The following is a 21,377-nucleotide window of genomic DNA, read 5'->3' on the forward strand; positions in this document are numbered from 1 at the left end:
ACCCACGCGGTCAGTTATGAACTTACTCGATGTATGCCAGCGCGGTCATTCACGGCATTTTACAATTTTGCGTCGTAAAATAAAGGGATCACTCAGGCCGGTCGTAAAACCTTTCTTTACGCTTGGTTAGATGTTGGTGATGAATTTTAAGAAAGTCACACGAAATTAAATCAGTTCCTTTTGGAGTTTTGAGGGAATAACATCTAGCGCTTTTCGACTTGCAGATATGTCGAAGAGAAAACATACGTAAGTTTTTTATTTTTACATATTTTTTATTTATCTTTATGTTTCTAATACAGTAGGACTTATTGTATAATATGCATAAGAGAAATTGCGTTTATATATCTCATATTCCTGAAAAAAAAAATCAAAAGTCGACGGAGTCGTATATGACTCCTTGGGATAATGACACATATTTTTTTCCAGATAATGCAATTTTACTACTGCAGAGATACGGGAAGAAATTGATAATTGGGACGAGTCTCAACTTCCGGATTCCACATACATACATATTACCACCCCTGGAAACTGATATTCGGTTAAAGAAAAAAGTAGGGTGGAAATCAATCAACCATTTAGTATAAATATGTATAATAAATATATGGGTGGGGTTGATCAAATGGATAACCATATTTCTAACTATAACATAAGTATTAGAGGGAAAAAATGGTACATGCCTATTCTGTTTTGGAACATCGATGTAGCTGTGAATAACGCTTGGATTCTAAGCAAAAGTTTTGGTTGTAAATTTGATAAATTAGGATTTATCAGACAGGTAACAGAGACGTTGTGCAAGTGTTATGGTCAAAAACGAAAACAATTGGTCCCATTCAGACCCGGCAAAGTTAATCAAAATCAAAAGGAAGTTGGAAGACATTTGATATCGGTCAAACAGAAAAGGAGAAATTGTGGACACTGTAAAAATAAAACGTTTTCCGCTTGTGATAACTATGAAATTCCATTGCATGACAAATGTTTTGTACCGTATCATAATAATTAATTATTTTGTCTTCATGTATTTTGTTTTTACGACTTTTGAACCCAAAATCTCGTTTATGACATTTCTTCTTTTAAAAGGGTGCACCCTTTTTTTTGTTGACGATGTGTATATGTCACAATATATGTACCTACGTGTGTTATGTTATGCGATTTGAAAATATCATTTTATCGAAGAGATGCGTGTTTGTTATTTTTAAAATTAATTTTATAAATTTCTTAACAATAAAATTACAAATAACCAGTGAGAAAGTATTATAACTGATTATGTGACTCCATTGTGATTTTTGTTTTATTTTAAAAAACATGTTTCATTAGCCCCAAAGGTCGTTCACGACACCACCTTGAAAAAAATTAAAAATGTTGAAAAATCAATTAATTATCCATCCCTATCCTATAAAAAATATTTCCCATGAAATAACTCGAAGATTTTGGAAAATAAACGAAAAAATAGTCCTGGGCACATGGGACATGTGTTTTCACGCGAGCTCTGGGTTCAAATGGGTTAAGTTTAATATCAAGTTATTTATAAAATTTGGTAAGCGTCCTTCAACCGGAATTGGCAGTTTACTCTTGTTCCATTTTTCTACCACTATTTTTTTCGACCCCTTGAAGATGCGTGCTCTTCACGAAAAAATTCAAGTATTATTCTTGTATCAGTGTGATGAAAATAAAAAAATCATTAAATTTTATAAACCGGAATTCAGATTTTTTCAATGTTGTGGCCACGATTCTATCCACACCCCTGAAAATACCATGCTAAAACTTTATATTTGTATTTTTTTTTGTACTAACATAGAGCTGATAACGTTTTGGTTGGAATCCATAATCCAGAAGTAATAATTTTTTCAAAACAATTTTATTTTATTTTGACCTTTTAAATTATTTTTATCCTCTTGATATTTTATGCTTATAATATGTATAGTGATATTAAATAATAAAAAATATTTGTATGAGTTTCCTTACGTTAGCGCTCAAAATTGATATCGAAAATGCTCTGTTGGCTGGCATGTGTGCGTCATGATCGAATTTTGTTTTTTATACTTTTAATATTCCTCAAATACATAGATAAAGCTATGGGTTGGTCACATCCGATTTTTACTTTTTTTTTAATTATAACCCGACCAAATAAGGAAACACGGAGATACAAAGCGCGTACGAAGACACAAGAAGATACATAATACGCTCAGAGACAAAATCATTCCAAAATAGACAACACATGTACATGTACGCAGCGTATTGTTTAAATATTGTATTACTTTTTTACATGGCGTCCCGCACCACAGTTTGGGCTTCTCGATTCCTAGACAGATAATGAATCCATCTTCAATGGGCCGATGCACAGGAAAACAAGCGTATCCGCTGCTGTGTCCATATCCGCCGGTGTCGGCCGCTTATATCCGCCTTGTAAAAATACGAACTGTTCCAGCAAACGCCACCGCTTATTACTCTAAATATACGTGGGTCGATTCCGCATTACAAAAGCAAATATGGGGTGGGAAAATCACTTAATTAGTAGAACATTCCCGGTATCAAGGTGCCACCCACCCCAAAAACGTGACGCAACACACCCGATGATGGATACCACCCCAAACCTCCCCATGGCTTAAGAAATTATTTTTAGAATCACAATAAAGAATTTCCTTCCCACTTCTGTTTCTATAGTTGTATTTTTTTTAATCTTGTAACGTGAGGACGTTTCGCATATACATACATACATACATATGTACATATGTATATGAGTGTCTACGAGGCTAACGCGGGGGGAGAGGAGAGACAAATTTTCAAGACTCGTGATTTATATTTATTTATTTATTTAATAGTTTTGGACCATTGTGGCATTACAGGAAGAACCTAATGCGCCACAATGGCCTACATTTGAAAAAGATATAAAAACATGATATAAAAACAAGTAAACTGTAAATAAAGGAAAAAAGCAAAAGCAGAAAACATGGTAAAATAAAATAATAAAAAAAAAGTAACAAAAGGAAAATAATACATCATTCAGAGAGAAAAAAAATAACAAAAGTGTAAAAATTAAAAATAAAATCCATAAATCCCATTCTTTGTTTACACTGAACTAAATTAAAATAGTATATAAAAATATACAAAGGAGAAAGAAAAAGTAAAATAAAATGAAACAAAATATAAATAAAAATAAAATCACAGCGAGACCCAAATGGAAGAGAGTAGATTAAGATTCCACTCATTCGTCACATTCAAATTAAGAAAGTAATGATGAGCGCAGGTTACCAGATAAATATGTTAAAATAATATTCGATAATCTACGCTCCCCAAGGTGGAAAATATCACATTCAGGGACAGCAGCAACGATTTCATTGAGAAGTCGAATAGCTCTTGGAATAGGAGCCATTCGAAAAAGAACTGTGCGAGCAGCAGGTACAACCATCAAATGATGATGTCTACCACGCACATAATTTTTAGGGACATAAAGTCCCATCTGTTCCAGCAACAACGGGCACGTATTACCACGCAATAGCTGGAGAACGAAACGAATTAACGAGAAGTTTCTCCGAAGTTCAAGGGAATTATACCCAAGCATGCCCAAAAGGAAAGGAGTAGGATAGAGATATGGGTAGTACCCATACTCTTTCTTATAAAGAAAACGAAGAAATGCTTTTTGCACTTTTTCTATAATAAGAGAGTAGTTTGCTTCATGCGGATATTTGAAGAGCCCCAAATTATGGAAAAATCATTACAGGAATGTACTTATAAAAAAAGTAATTTAAAACCGACCGCAAATAACGACTCTATACAAAACTTGGTACCTAACATTGAAATCTATATAATTTTAGAGAGGCTTTTATTGTAAAAAAGGCCAAAAATTACTATTCTCCCTAAACCTGGGATTGTTCTCAACAGATCTTAGGGTCGGGCCGCACCGCTCAACTCACGAACAACTTGGTTGAGGGCGACCAGACCAATGCATGCAGGTAGATGGAACATGCCACACTCGTCAACTTGTTTGTCGCACACATATCCATACATTTTTTCGTGTCGCGCAATAAGTCGGCCGACAAAGTTGCACGGTGCGGCCCGGCCCTTAGTTACCAACAAGTCGAATTACCAAAATTACAAAAATAGCAAAATTTTGGGTATACATTAATTTTAATCCCATCGGGGCACAATTGAGTTTTGAAAACTTTTCAACTATAAAATGTGCCGCAGATGAAATTTTGAAGAAATATACCAAATTATGAAATATCCTTGTTCTATATACATATGTACATACAAATTATGTATACCATCGATTCTTAAATTAAATATTTATTTTATTTGTGTAACCATCCTATAAAATTTGATATAAACATTTTATCAAATATAGCCAGCAGCATAGCTTGGCGGTTGTGTTAATGCTAACCACCGAGAGGTTGCTGGGTTCGATCCCATGGGTCGACTTCGATTGAAAATAATTTATTCCAAGTATTCCTATAGTGCTGCAGGTCAAACTTGGATATTTATGACTTCAGGTTGATGGTTTCTTATCAAAGTTTGTCAATTTATCTGATTTTGTTGTTGAAACGGTTCCCCATCGAGTTGACAAAACCATCTTACTACTATGCCATGATATTTAAATTTGATATTGAAATTTATAAGCTATAAATTTATACACATATGTATACATATATATATATATATATATATATATATATATATATATATATATATATATATATATATATATATATATATATATATATATATATATATATATATATATAAGTTTAATAATATGTGTATTAGAGGCAACCCGATAAAGGAATCTTGGGAAAATATAAAAAAAAATGGATCCATCGGCTATGCCGCCTTTCCCAAAGTGTGAATAAATAAATAAACACGTTTATCAAACATCATGTGAGAGAAAATGCAAATATGAAATATATGTATAATAGAATATCAATATTTTGAATCGGATAGAATGTTCAAATCCTTTTGCGTCACGAACAGTATGTTTTCGTATTGTTCCGGATGTGTCTATTTGCATGTGATAAATTGCAAAAAAAATGTCATTCAATTAAGGATAGCTTGTTCTTTCATAGAACACGTTTGTTTTTTCACTGATTTCAACCGTCTATGTTTAATTCATGACATTGAATTTCCGAATCTGCAGTTTCGTCAATCACCCAGAGTAAGTTACGACCAGTTCTCAGCCTCGGTGACATTGTGATCTGATGCTCATTACGAATTCTGGCTCTGCGATACGCTTTTTATGATACTATCAAACTCCCATACGAGATTGTACGAATTTTAATCGTGGGAAAAAAGCGCATCAGACGATTGCATCGCGTAAGGATGCGAAAGGCCGAATGCAGATATGTACATAAGTACACTGGTAATGTTGTTTTCGTGGATGCATCTTGGATTTCTAATTTATTTTTTCTTCTAGCAATGTGTCCCTCGTGTGAAATTCAATACGCTATTATTTTAGGCATGAGTCTCTAGTCGTGTGTCTAAATTTGAATAATTACATTTGTTAGCTTTTCGTCATTTAACACAATTGTTTTGGTTGTATTCAATTGCATTGAACATTCTACTGGTGCTTAATTCATGCGACTTGAGCTTATCCATATTACATATGTACACTTAGACACATACAATTTATTTATTAAAGCAAAGGTTTTTCAAAGATTTATAAGCAATTTCGATTGATTTCTTAAAAAAATTACATATATGTACGTACATACATTTTCATATATTTTTTAAACCATTTGTAGATCTAAAATATCTTTAAGATCATAGTACCATTCATCTGTTTCCATTTAAAATCTCCAGACTGTTTAATAAAGGTATATGATGACTAAATGACTGCAATTTCATTTGAATACTTGATTTCTTCATTGATTAGTTCCCATGCTAAAATTTCGTAGGCTTACTACTTAAGCTATGCTTCATTATCTCCATCCATCTCACCACACATTTTTCTCATTTCTTCTACCCATATTCCCTGCGGTCTTCCTTTTACCCTATTGCATTATCTCGGGTACCATTCTAGTACTTCCTTTGTTCACCTTTCGTCCATTCTTTTAGCCACGTGGCCCGTCCATTACCATTTCAATCTCTTCACTCTATCCACTATATCCACTACCCTTGCCATAATTCTCATCCACGTATTTCGCTTCATGTCTTTCCTTGTTATACCAAGCAAACAGCGTTCCATACTTCTTTGAGTAAATTAGGCTTTGTGTAGCAACTTGGCGTTCAATATCCAAGTTTCACATTATACGTCATCATTGGTAAAACACATTGATCGAAAATCTTTTTCTTCGTACAAAGCGGCATTTTTGATTTAAAAACAACATTCATTCATCCAAATGCACTTCATGCTAATTTCATACGTCTCTTTTTTTCTTCTTTTTCTTTACTACCGAACAGGTCTATTATTTGTCCTAAATATAAATAATACTTCTACTAAGTTATCAACTAATGAAATGCTAACAGGCATCTGTAAATAGTAAACTATCGTTTGTCTCACATTCTATAGGACATTTTTATCTATATTTAATTAAGAATGCTGTACTATTCTATTCTATGGATAGAGTGAATACAATGAAGTTCTAAAAGCAGGCACTTTTATCATTTGAAAATTGATATAAAATGCATTTGAAAGAAAACACGAGTTCAACAACCCACATTCAACCTGACCTCTGGCTTTTTCGACAAATTGCAAGACTGTAATGCCTAAATCAGAAGATGTCACTCGTCGCTTCATTGAAGTACAGCAATTGAACACATAAAAACGAGGGGAATTCTTGCTTAAATCTACTCTTCTGGTGCAACATTGTTAAAATTCTGCTTCGTTTCTTTTGAATTTTTTTTCGTCTACATTTCTACATTTTTCTTTCTTTCCTCTCGCTTTTTTCTAAACATCAGCATCCGAATCCGAATTGATGGATGAGTGAGTTTCCACGTTTCTTTGTTGCAACGGTGTCATTTAGTGTTGTATCTGGTGATTGAAACAAATTGTCTGCCTCGAACGACACGAGCAACTTCTTTTTCCAGAATGTGGCAAACTATTATAGCCCTCTCGGTTGCACGCTAATGGACCGTGTGCTGCTAGAATCAACTGCATCTAAAAAAACATATTAATGACCTCCCGGTAAGTTGACGAGTGATTTCAGAGATCATCCTCGAGAGGTAGGTGGGTGGCAGCTTCCACTCGCAATTAGTTCGAATATATATGTACATTTCAAATCTATCTCGATTTGTTGTTCGGCGACCGCAAATCATATCAGATCGAAGCAGGATTCGAATCGTGACCGCACGCAATAATTCAGACCACGTAAACAGTTTGTGGTTTCGATATCGACCCACACACCAGACGAACAATTGAAATTTTAATCTTAAACCCCCATCGAAAATAGTCATTGTAAATACATAAAGTGTCGATAAAGTTCGAGAGCCACTGAACTCTCAATTGTCCACAATAAGAACCACAATTAAGCTCGTAATTATATAATAAGGCAGGGCATCGAAACATCATGTTTTTTTTTGTTCGTACATCCCTTGAATATGAAACGTTAAACTTTGTTTCCTGAACGAATTGTAAACATGCATTTATTATAATTATGTATAATTGAGCGTTGGCCAGGCCGCAGGAGGTACAGTTCGTTTACACATTTTATCCAGATACATATATACATATAATATATTTCCATGTAAGTATGTATTTTCTGTCTACTGTTTGTAGACAACATGTTAATGCACTTGTATGAAAGTGAAAAGAAACTATGCAGATTATTAACAGCCAACTGTATTTTTGCTGTGATAGAAACAAAAACAGAAAGAAAGTTACAACAATAAATGTCAAAAGCAATCACAAAAGTATCATGAATCAGAAAAGGAAACGCACAAGTAAAGGTTCGCTTATATCAGTACAGCTCAAGCCGGCAACTGCACCCAAAGAGCACATATTATATAACATGAAAAAGATACAGTTGTAGGCGTTTAAACAATTAAAATCTGACAAAACGAGAGGGTGAAATATTTGAGGGACCAAAATATTTGCATTTTTAAACATGTCTATTACGATTATTTTTCACCATCGTACTGGCGGAATTGATTTAAATATATATCGTTGACCAAACCGGGCAAAATGGCAAAGTTTCAAACGATCGGAAGAATGTAGAAATTTCAACTGAATCAATATAAAAAAATGAGCCTTGTAATAATAAATGGGCACATTTATATTTCACAATGCGTGCGTGGCGTATCCGAAACAGCAGTAACCGACACACTCTATTCATACTATACAGCAGTACATGTCACCGAAACGTATCAAGCAGAACCGGTTTTTTTATTGTGGAAATATTAGCGAATGATGTGACATCATAGTTGCGAGTGCACGCGCACTAAAGAAAGTGCCATGTATGTACGTAGGAATATTTTCGGAACGTCATATTGTGACAATATTGACTCGACGGTACGACGCAAGCAATATTGCAACATATCGTCGCGCTCTGTAATGGTTATGTAGGTAGATATTGCCGTGCACTCGCCCAAAATATGTATGAACGTGCCGAAAACTGGCAGTGCTGTATAGTATGAATATAATTAGTCTTTTCCGTGCACTGTTGGACCGAGCTGTTGATGTGCAATAATATAAACATACTTACATAAGAGGTTTAATATTATGATTTAATTGTTTATGAAGTATTTCATCACCATTATCATCATCATCTACAGTCATTCACTATCCACTGCTGGATGAGGACCTCTCCAACACGCTTCCAATCGTCTCTGTTTTGCGCAACTATCATCCATCACATCCCACACATTTTCTTAATTTCGTCTATCCATCTTCTCTGCGGTATTCCTTTTACGCTTTTGCATTCTCTCGGGTACCATTCTAGCACTACTTTTGTCCACCTTTCGTCCATTCTTCTAGCCACGTGGCCCACTCATTGCGGTTTTAATCTCCTCACTCAATCCACTATATCCACTACCCTTGTCATACTTCTCACCCACGTATTCCGATTCTCGTCTTTCCTCGTTATGCCAAGCATCTCTACTTCTTTGAGTGCATTGGACTTTGTGTAGCAAATTTTGTGTAATGTTTATTGTAATGTAATGTTTCCGTTAACTGTCTTTCCTCTTAGCATACAGCATTCCATCCTTTTTGGGTGTATTCGACTTTGTGTAGCATCTTGGCGTTTTATTTCCAAGTTTCACATCCATACGGGCAATGAAGTATGTATGTATGTACATATGTATATGTAAATCTTGACAAAGCTGTTGAAAATAACAAATTAACTACTATAACTAAAATAACTAATTATTCAATAAACCAATTAGACAGTCTGCAGAACTGAATTGTTATTTAATTACAGTATCGATTAAATTGTAAACACATTCAAGTTGAATGTTTATTATGAATTATGTCATATTAGCTGATTACATACATATGTACATAAGACCTGAATTAAAATATCAATATATTTTATTTGCTAAGCAATGCAAAATCGGCACCCTCAAACATTTCCAAAACACGTGTCTTTCGTCATACATTAATGAAAAAAATAAACATCCGAATCCCTTACGAAAGATAGATTTCAATTTTAGAAATTTGAGTATTTTTACGAGTTCAAATGTTACACTTCCTCAAACGTGTTATTTGCGTGAAAAAGGTCATATTTCTCGATATATGTATGTATATATTTCATAACGTATCTAAAAATTATCTTAAAACTTTCTTACATATGTATGTGTCTATATATATGTACATACATATGTGCGAAGTAAACAAATTGAATCAGATAAAAAATGTAAACATACATAAATTGAGCTAATTTTCAGCTCCGGTATCACACTGATCTCAATAGCTAACTAAATCCAAAATAGATTTCATATGTACTTCCACAGTTTGAGAAACTTAAGACAAAATTAAATTCAATTTTCCGATATCATCATCATCATCATCATTTACAGCCATTCGCCATCCACTGCTGGATGAAGGCCTCTCCAACACGCTTCCACTCGTCTCTGTTTTGCGCAACACTCATCCATCTCATTCCGCACATTTTCCTAATTTCGTTCACCCATCTTCCTTGCGGTCTTCCTTTTACTCTTTTGCCTTCTCTCGGGTACCATTCAAGCACTTCTTTTGTCCACCTTTCGTCCATCCTCCTAGCTACGTGACCCGCCCATTGCCATTTCAATCTCTTCACTCTATCCACTATGTCCACTACCCTTGTCATATTTCTCACCCACGTGTTCCGCTTCCTGTCTTTCCTCGTTATGCCAAGCATACAGCGTTCCATACTTCTTTGAGTGCATTGGATTTTATTTTGCATCTTGGCGTTCAGTGTCCAAGTTTCACATCCATACGTCATCACTGGCAAAACGCATTGATCAAAGATCCTTTTCTTCAGGCAGAGTGGCATTTTTGATTTAAAAACAGCATTCATCCGTCCAAATGCACTCCACCCCAATTTCATACGTCTCTTTATCTCTTCATTTTTACTACCAGACATGTCAATTATTTGACCTAAATATAAATAATTATTTACTACTTCTACTGGTTTATCATCTAAGGGGATGCTATCAGGCATGCAATAACTATTGAACATTAGTTTAGTCTTATCTATGTTAATTTTTAATCCTACTTTTCTACTTTCCCTGTCCAGCTGTGTTAGTCTGATAAGTAGGTCAGCTGAATCACGAGCTACTAAAACTATATCGTCTGCGAACCGAAGGTGACTCAAAAAGCGACCATTGATGCTTACTCCGGCTGTATCCCAATCCAATTTCCTGAAAACTCCCTCAAGCACCGCGTTGAATAACTTGGGCGAGATTGTATCTCCTTGTCTTACTCCTTTTCCTATGCTAAATCTATCTGTACCTGAAAAAATTTTAACTGAAGCTGTGGCATTCTTATATATTGTAGCTAACAGTCCCACATAGGGTTCCGGCACTCCCTGTGTTTTTAGAGCGTTAAGTACTGCATTATGACTAACTGTATCGAAGGCTTTCTCATAATCGACGAAACCTAGGCACAGTGGCCGTTGATATTCGTTGGCGCGCTCGATTAGTTCGCCAACTACTTGGAGGTGGTCCATTGTGCTGAAATTTGCCCTAAACCCTGCCTGCTCTATAGGTTGGTTCTCGTCGAGGATATTCTTCAGCCTTTCTGTAATAACCTTCGTGAAGAGCTTGTAGACCGCTGAAAGTAGACTAATGGGTCGGTAGTTCTTGATATCGCTTTTGTCGCCTTTTTTGTGTATTAAAATGATAGTTGCGTTATTCCATCCTTCTGGTATAGCTTGGTTCTGGATGCATTTGCTGAAAAGCCTAGCTAAGATATTAATTAGGGGGGGGCCGCCACATTTTAGTAAGTCGATGGGAATATTATCTTCCCCTGGGGTTTTACCATTCTTTGCAGTTTTTAGCGCGGCCTCTACTTCGCTAGGCAATACTGCAGGAACCCTTTGGCCGTGTGTCGATTCCAGAGTGGGGAATTGGCCGTTGTCGTTCTCGTATAGTTTTGCATAGAACGTGTAAACTCTGTCTATGATTTCTTCTCTATTCCTAATTATTACTCCGCTCTCTGATCTGATTGCGATCATTTGGTTTTTGCCTAAGAAAAGATCCTGTTTGCACTTTTTCAGGCTACGGTTATTCTTAATGGTATTTTCTATTAGCTTGCTGTTAAAATCCCTGACATCCCTGACTATTCTCTTCTTAATTTCCTTATTTACTAGATTGTATTCTTGCTTATTATTATCCCTATCTAAATTCCTTTTATGCTTAATTAGGTTTTTTGTTTCCGCTGAAATTTTGCTTAATTTAATCTGTTTCCTGAAACCACCTAATTTCTTACCTGTTGAGGTTAGAACCGAACTAATTACAGTGTTCAATTCCTCGATGTCTGCTTCTGGGTTTAATTTCCCGTATCGATTTCCAAGTTCGAGTTCGAATTCCTTTTTCCTAGACCTTAGTTGAGCGAAATCTGGAGAGTTACTGCATCCTTTTATTAATTTCCTACGTTCGCAATTTATATTAATGGCCATCTTGGCACGGACTAATCTGTGATCGCTGCCTATATCTACTTTACTTAAAACACTAACGTCTTTAACGGAGTGCAGGGCATTTGTTAGGATGAAATCGATCTCGTTTCTGTCTCCTTTAGGACTCTCCCAAGTCCACTTATTGTTGGTGTTTTTCCTGAAAAATGAATTAGTGATGAAGAGCCTGTTGTGTTCTGCGAATTCTATGAGGCGATCGCCTCTGTCGTTTCTTTGGCCGGTACCAAAATTGCCTACTGCTCTTTCTGTGTTTGCCTTTTGTCCTATTTTTGCGTTAAAGTCGCCCATGATTATTTTAAAGTGGTGGCGGCTATTATCGTATGCGCCCTGTAGTTTTTCGTAGAAGTCTTCTATTTCCTCGTCTGGGTGGCTAGATGTGGGGGCGTACACTTGGAAGATTTGACAAGTGTACCTGCTCGAGATTCTTAATACTACATAGCATATACGTTCCGATATGTCGTTTATTTCTATAATATTTCTTTCTATTCTCTTATTGATAAGAAACCCTACTCCTCCTATTCTACCATTTGGTAGCCCTCTCCAGTAGAGACAGTTACCACTTTTTAGGATTATTTGGTTTTCCTGTTTTCGTCTTACTTCGCTAAGTCCTACTAAATCCCATTTGATACTTTCTAGTTCATTCTCTAATGCAAGCACACTTCCTTCACTCGATAACGTTCTTACATTGTACGTGGCTAAATACAGGTTTCTATTAGCTAAGCTATCATCCATCGTCACTCTTACCTTGTTGGAGGTTTGGATATTATTTTTCTCGCATTTATCCAAGATGTGTTGAGAAAAAGGCGGTACTTGAGAGAGATTTCCATTCAAGGAGTGAGTTCTTACCGCCATAAACTCTTCTCTGTGGTCAGCTTTGACATATAGTCATCCTAGGTATCACTTGGATCACTTATGAGTTATTACATGCCATTTAACAGGGTTACTTTGTAAGTGAAAGTAGTTAGTTATGATAATAATAGATTAGCAATTGTTATACTACTTTTTTACAGATCTTTATCGTGAGACGCCTCTTTGGAGACAACGGATTTATATATGTGAGTGCGGTTTGCAATTTAATATTTTAATAATAACTTTAGTAAAGTATATAAAATTACACGAATTACTTTAATATAATTTAAATATGAAAAAGAACTGATAGACAGTTGGGAAACACCGTTTCTGTTTGCTATTATTCTATTAAGTAAAGTTCGTTAAAGATTTTTGGCTGGAAGCAATTATGTGGAAGATTTATTGCTTCTGTGGGACCGACTTGGCTGGCGAAGGACCCTTTTTTTGTATTCAGGTAGGGAGATGTATCTCGTTTGACACCGATTTGACACAAAAATTAGCACAAAATTTTTCGAAATAACTGATATAAAACCGCTTTTTACGACCGATTTGCTGTTTATTTTTACACATAAATTATACTAGGATGCAATTAGTAAAATAAGTGATTAGATGGTTAAGTTAAATTTCGTGCAATAGCCGGGTTTAAGCGAGTAATAGCGGGAGGAACGCAGAAGCACGTCCTCCTCACATGACACGAAAGACCGAACTCCTTTTCCGATATAACCACGGATAATTAAGTATCATTCATGATTTACAAGCATAAAGCTAGTTCATTGTCTCGATAATAATTTTATCTTGATTTTAAATTGGATTTTATAGCCAACAGATTGTAAATCAGTTCATGCCGAGTATGCAGTCTTAATAAAAAGTCATTTAAAATTAATCAAAAGAATCCATTGAGTACCGCTGATTTAATTTGCCAGCTTGCATAATAGTACAATTATAGCACACGCATATTTCATTGAGTTGTACATTTTTGCCACAAGTAACCTTCACCAGTCAACATTAATTTACTAATATTAGCCACAAGTAGATTTGCCGCGTAGGTCAAGATCAGTTATTTTTGCAAAAAAAAAACTTTTTATAAAAATTCCACTATTTATTACCAAATTCAATGGATTCACATACACGTCGTTATTCGTAATATCCACAACGATCTAACTGATTCATATTTTTGTCAAAAAAATGAAATGACATGCAGGCAGTTATAGCAATATGTACGTATGTACATACATATATGCACATTTTTTCGCAGAAATACTATGAATATGAAACGACCAAGTGTAAAGTGCGAATTATTATTACTCATTATTGTATCGTCAAGAATATGTTTTCGAATTTGACGTATGTGTTCGTGTTTAATGCTATCGATTCGATTATCCGTTGATAACATTTGGGATGTGAATACTCGTGTGTAAATAATACGAGCGCGACGATACGAATTGTATGGAATGTCACAATATGCACAGGGGTTCGAAACTTAGGCGAACGAGTCGTAATAAAATAATTAAAACCTCATAAATTATTCCTATTTTAAACTGTCTTCAACACAAGTACGTAAAACGACTAGCTGCAATACAAGTATGTACATATGTAAAACGACAAGTTGCATTACAAGTGTGTAAAATAATGACAAGTTGCAATCCAAGTATGCAAAACGATAATTTGAGTTCATACATATGAGCCGTAATATTTTAAACTGGTGGAAGTCCAATTTCAGTTCCAAAAACATTATTTCTGTTTGGCTCAATTCACAAATTACTATCACTTCTTTTAACTCGATATGTGATATTCCAGAATCTCGGAAAAGCAGAAGAAACGTATTATTACAGGCCACCAGTATTTTTAAATATTATTAAACGCAAAACATTATATCTAATGTTTTCCGAGATATTTCTCGAAAGTGAACTTATGCCACTTTTAAAAAAGTCTATAAATACATACATTTAAAAAAGTCTATAAAAATTAAATATATGTATACAATGTGCTATTTACAATTTGAAACTGATTTTATTGATGCATTATGAGTTAAATTTAATACTGACGAGCGACGCAAAATGAATTGCAAACAGTGTGTATGTAATTTATGCTCGAATAATAAACGTTGCCTTTTACGTTGACATAATTGTGTATGCAATGGGTGTGTATTCACACGATGAAAACACGTACAATATAAAAATACTATTAAAAGAAATCATAATTGGATTATACTCAACCAAAAAAAAAGTGAAATAGTGCTTAGTTAAAAATAGCGTAAATTATTTTCAAGGTCGCTTGCGAATTCGAGCTATTTTTTAAAAAGTATTTCTTTGGAAAGCTGTTTTTATCCTCGACCCAGTTTCTAACTATGTACATACATAATTAAGTAAACTCGCGAACACTTGTTCCGCTTGAAGGTGCTCTGAATCGATTAAAAAAATATAAATAAAATAAAAAAATCTAGAATTAAATTGATAGCGGCATCTGTGGATTTAAATATATAACTTTTTGCAAACGCATGCAATATCTATTGATTTTCAAATCAAAATAGTGCGCATTATTATTGTTGTTGATGTAAAATTACAGAACTTACACATTCTTATTGTTAAAATTTTTGAAAAATTCATACATACATAATATTTGAATAAAAAAATGACAGTTGTAAACATTTCTAATAGCCGACACATTGAGGTGAACGATAAAATTAAATCGGGTTTTTAGCATGTGTTTCTATTTCAACGAGTGAAATTGTTTACGGAAACCCACAAGCTGTACATTTACCATAAATTACATGAAAATAATCAAGAATTCATATAAACATGTAATTAATATTATTAATTAATATCATTTAGAGACCATTCAGAAGCGTTTTCTGCGCCATTTATCTCATAAGAGTGGTCTTTTAACATTGCTGCCAACTTATAATGACAGACTCTCTTTTTTCAAGATCGCTAGTTTGTCTCATCGCAGAAGGGCTTCTGATTTGTTACTTTTGTACAATATTCCTAATGGTATCCTTGACACATCTGTTTTTAACGTTAATGCCCGATTCACCAGATGTAGAAATCTGTTCCATCCACCAATTTGTCATAACTAGAGGTAGGACCGGAAGCGTGCCGTTCATTGTTTAATTGTTGTAAATGCTTTGTAAAAAGGGTTCGGCAAACCTTTAACAATGCATTTACAACATTTGAACAATAAACGGCCCCCTCAGGGTCCGGGCTTTAGTCATAACAACACTTCATTTAATAGTACAATCGCACGTACATACATATATGCCGTCTTTACAATAGTATAGATGATTGGTCCTGGCTTTTTTTAGTACTTTTAGGTCTAAGGTGAAGAAGCAAATCTGATTTGCTTCTTCATCTTCATTGTCATTCATTGTTTATTAATTTTAATGTGTTTTTGTCATTTTTCTATTTTGTTTGCTTTATATTACTATGTGGTGCTCACTGTACATGGAATATAATATTTTCATTTATATTTGTATATTTTTTGTCTCACTGTACTGCTTTCTTTTTTATATTTATTCTGTATGTGTGCCAATTTAAATAAAATAAATTAAAAGCCTGTCAACTCGAGAACGGTTCCTCTATACTCTTACACTAGTGGAGTATGTTACTCAATCTACGTATGTATTTATTACCCGACCTATTTATGGCGCATTTTGTGCGCGCGATAACGACAGTTGACAGCATCTGCTATCCCCTCCTTTTATTCACATTTCAGATATGAATGCGACCCAACATCGACGATATAAGCACACAAAAAAAAAGGTTGGTAAACGGCTATCAGGCAAAAAGGTTGCGGACAGGTCGAGTGCGCGGCGTCACAAGCAGGCTTTCATTCGACGCCTTTTTTCCAGCTGTCAGTCGGCTTGGGGCCACTGAAGCTGGCGCCACGTTTAATACTGAGACCACTGTTGTTGACTTCACTGACCGATCACTGATAACGCGCAAGCATGGCGCGTACCGGCCAGCTCACCGCGAGCCTCGCGTACACCAGCTTCACGGCCGTCCTTGGCATGCTCCAGTTCGGCTTCAACACGGGAGTCATCAATGCACCCCAATCCGAGATAGAAAAATTCATCAACCAGTCCTACCCGGGAGAAGATGGCGCCGGAATCGGACAACAAAGTTCCAAAACCCTCTTCTCCCTAGCGGTTGCTCTGTTCGCAATAGGGGGGATGATCGGAAGCGTCAGCGGAGGATGGGTAGCCAACGCTAGAGGTCGTCGAGGAGCCCTCTTCATAGCCTCATCCACGGGAGTCGTAGGAGCCATCTTCATGGGTGTATCCAAGACGGCCAGCTCCTACGAGCTCTTGGCCATCGGACGTCTCGTCATCGGCTTCAATTGCGGCCTGGCAACTTCAGTAGTCCCCATGTTCGTCTCTGAGATATCACCCATAACTCTCAGAGGCGCCATGGGTACCGTCAATCAACTAGCAGTAACCTTCGGAATAGTCATCAGTCAAATTCTAGGCATTGATCAAATCCTCGGAACGGAGACTGGATGGCCGTGGTTATTAGGCCTTGCTTTGATTCCCGCAGCTCTTCAGTTGGTGTTACTCATCGGCTGTCCCGAATCTCCAAGATACTTGCTCATAACTAAAAAGGACGAGGAAGGCGCAAGAGACGTACTGTGCAAACTCAGGGGGAGACAAGAAGTTGACAGCGACATCGAAGAAATGTTGGCAGAAGATAGATCTGATAGATCAGAAGCTACCGTTTCACTAATACAGATATTCAAATCGAAATCTTTGCGGGTGCCTCTGCTTATAGGTGTTGTTATGCACCTGTCACAACAATTCAGCGGAATCAATGGAGTGTTCTACTATTCAACATCTTTATTTGAGTACGCTGGACTGGAATTGGAAGTAGCTAAGAAGGCAACTATCGGAATTGGCGCTACCATGTTTGTGATGACGCTAGTGACAGTTCCTCTTATGGATATAGCAGGTAGGCGTACTCTTCATTTGGCAGGACTCGCAGGAATGTTTGTATCATCAATCTTGATGACAGTCGCTCTATACACGTATCAATCCAATCCAGTGATGAGCACGTTCTCAGTCATCTTCACATTTGTCTATTGCGCCTTTTTCGGATTGGGTCCAGGTTCAATACCCTGGATGATCATGTCAGAGTTGTTCTCTCAAGGTCCCAGACCGAACGCCGTAGCTTTTGGAGCTATGGTGAACTGGTTGGCCAACTTCATCATCGGCTTGGTGTTCCCTCTAATCAATGATGGACTTGGAAATGCGTCCTTCTTGCCGTTCACGGTGTTGATAGCCCTGTTTTGGCTCTTCGCCTACTTCAAACTGCCCGAGACGAAGAACAAGAGCATAGAAGAGATCACGCTGCTCTTCAAACGATGATGATGATCTTGAGGATTGTTTTGTTTTGGTGCCACAGTGAGTGTACGAAATCGTGACGTTCGGAATAGGTTAGGTCGACCACCTGTTGGCCCACAAGAGACAGTGAAAATAAATTAATAAAAAAGTGTTGTGTAACCCGTTTGCGAGAGTGGGACAAAAAACGTTGACCAGTGCTCTTTAAACGCTTGCCCATATAAAAGTATTATTATTGATTAATTTTTTTTTGGAATTACTACATATGATTATTAAACGCTTGTACTTATACTCAAAAATATATACGTTTGTATATGTATACGAAAATTAAATTTTGCAAATTCATGTAAACAATTTTTTATTAATGACTGAATTCATGGCGAGTGATTACTCGATGATGACACCACAATTTTTTTGTCCGTAAGTCGTAAAATGAAATGTTTTAGTCATAAAAGTTGTTATCAACTGCGTGATTACTGTCTCATGCATGCAATTATGTAATCAGATTTGACAACATTGAACAAATCATACTTAGCTGTTTTAAATCTTTTAATTAGTTGTATTTGAATTATTTTCATTCATAATATGACTACTAATCTATAGACTAAGCAATTTTGCTATCAGGTGAAATGCACAGAAAGTTTTAATTCATAATATAATATATAAAAAAAATTTGTGTACTTATATATAAAAAAAAAATATTTTGCTTAGCTAATTTCTGAACTTCTGAACTGAAAATTATTGGTGAAATGCGTAGTTATCGATAGTAAAATATTATATACGATATCAAAAACGATGATTTATATGTAGGTTTCTCAATAAAATAAAATGATAAATGTATCGATTGATTTAGCCTTCGATGACTGAATTACGTTCACACATGTGTAAAATATAAATAAAAAATAATAAAAAAAACTTTGTAATGAAAGTAATCAAAAAGAGATGGGATTTAGATTCCGTTAAAAATAGCTCAAAATAGATAGCGTAACATGACACACTTTGAAGCATTATCTTGTTGACATTTGGTTTTCCTCAAAACTCTTATTAGAACGTTAAATATGAATTAAATACACAAACACGTGTTAATCGTTTTGAAACACAAGCACTTAAAAAAAGTAAGAAATGATTCAGATTCAGATAAGAATTAACCGAGTGACAAGCGTTGTATATTAATATTTAACGAACATAGATACATAAAGCTAGAGAAATATTCAGATTTACGCTCTATACTCTTTTACAAGGTTTTTGTTAGTTTCTACACTTAGCGACAAAAAAATCACGTTTTTGAGTTACGTGGTGAAATAAAAAACTGGCCAAATAAACGCAAAATAGCACGGAGAAAAAATCAAAAAAAAAAATCATTTTTGAAAATCTTTTGATTTCGATTCGCTAGACAATTAATTATAAGTATTTTAAAACAAAAAAAAACACAATCAATATAAAAAAAACATCTGACTATTGATTCCAATACTCACTTTGAGCACATTAATACTAGATTTCGAGTTAAAGACCGCAAAAGCCAAAAAACTAAAAATCGCGCATTTTTTTAAACGCTCGTATCTCGTAAACGATCATTATCATATTCAAATTTAGTGGGTCAAACTTAGTAAAGATTGGTTAGTCTCCGCTCTGGTAATTTTTTGTTGTTGTTCAGGTTATTGATAAGACGAATACAAAAACAATATCAAAGCCGTATCAAACTACCAATAATTTTGCATACATTTTTAAGTAACTTGAGATTCGGTTATTCATTGATACATTTAGAATATAATTTTACAAGATTTTTATTAGCCACTCTGTTATTTCAGTGACATTTATGCCCGTCAAAAAAATGTAATCTGATTTTGAACCACTTCCACTCTTCAGGTTGCTTTGATATCTGGGGTTATCTAACTGAAGTAAGTTATTGTCTCCAACATGAAAGCTAGAGGAATTTAATCATTAATGAACTCATTAAAACTTATAGAATCTTGTGTCGGATTGAAGCGATGACAGCTAACTATCTAAACACGTCTTTCTATCACCCCTTTACAACTCACAGCCAAACAGTTACAATATTTAATTTTTTATTAACTATATCAATAGATAAAGTTTTGCGATCGTGAGAAAATTCAACCTAGAAATTTTGACTGATTTGTACTCAGAATTGATCACTGATCGTTTTCATTATTTTTAAAAAAAATATATGTGAAACAATTACAAACCTATCACACTGAAACTTTGTATCGGTTAATGAATCGGTAATCGTATTAGAACTTTTTTTTTTAAATTTCAAGTTGATCGGAAGTACTACATCTTCTTTATTGGTGGGCCTGGTTTTACCAATTCTCGTTAAATGAATTCTTCGTTTCTATACTTGAATATAATTTGTCAGCAATTTTGAATAAGATTAATAATTTTATGTTTATTACAGCTACATGCATATGTATTTAATGATGCCAAAAACTTTTTTTTATTTATTTAATTTATTATTTTAAAATAATAACAACAATAAAATGACCAGTGTGACCTGACAGGTTGCCCCAAAGCGTCACACCGGTCTTTTAAATTGAAAATTCTAGGTTAATAGTTTTTATTTAAAATAATTTATTTGAATTTAATTAATGAGCCGCTATTCAGCCGGAAGTCCAATTTTAAGTTCCATAAACACTATTTCTGTTTGATTTAATTTACAAATTTCTATCACTTATTTTAATTGGATATGTCCAGAATCTCTGAAAAGCAGAATAAGTATTACAGGCCACCAGTATTTTTAAATATTGTTAAACGCAAAACATTATATTTAATATTTTGCGAAATATTTATCGAAATGAAGAAAATTGGACTTAAATATTCCACTCAAGGTCAAATATTGATTTAAAAGTTGAGATCAGTCGTAACATAGTAGAGATATTGGAAAATGTTTATGGAATGATTACTATGATGATACCAAGTATAGAAACGGACAGTTCATTTAACGATAATTGATGTTTCGCGAGGGTTTATATGTAGGTTTCTTTCTAGTTTTTGTTTTTATTTATATTTTACTGTTACTCTTTTGATTATGTCACTTTTAAGTGGTGCTTCATTTGTCTATCATAGAATGGCATTTCCAATTTGTATGCACCATTACAATTTTATGAACGAAATTCGCATTTTAATCGGAAAATTACACATCGTGC

General features: G+C 34.9%; 1 protein-coding gene and 1 pseudogene across 2 annotated transcripts in view; one reads left to right on the plus strand and one right to left on the minus strand.

The window, feature by feature from the left end:
* Positions 1–21,377, minus strand: part of LOC143914380 (fibroblast growth factor receptor homolog 1-like) — a 105,523-nt gene that overhangs the window by 72,641 nt on the left and 11,505 nt on the right. The gene's annotated exons all lie outside the window — the stretch shown is intronic.
* On the plus strand, positions 16,373–19,096 carry LOC143914378 (glucose transporter type 1 pseudogene; annotated as a pseudogene). The gene has a single exon (XR_013260813.1). The product of XR_013260813.1 is annotated as a glucose transporter type 1 pseudogene (transcript).

The sequence above is a fragment of the Arctopsyche grandis genome, chromosome 7 (genome assembly GCF_051622035.1).
Source record: "Arctopsyche grandis isolate Sample6627 chromosome 7, ASM5162203v2, whole genome shotgun sequence".
NCBI lineage: Eukaryota > Metazoa > Arthropoda > Insecta > Trichoptera > Hydropsychidae > Arctopsyche > Arctopsyche grandis.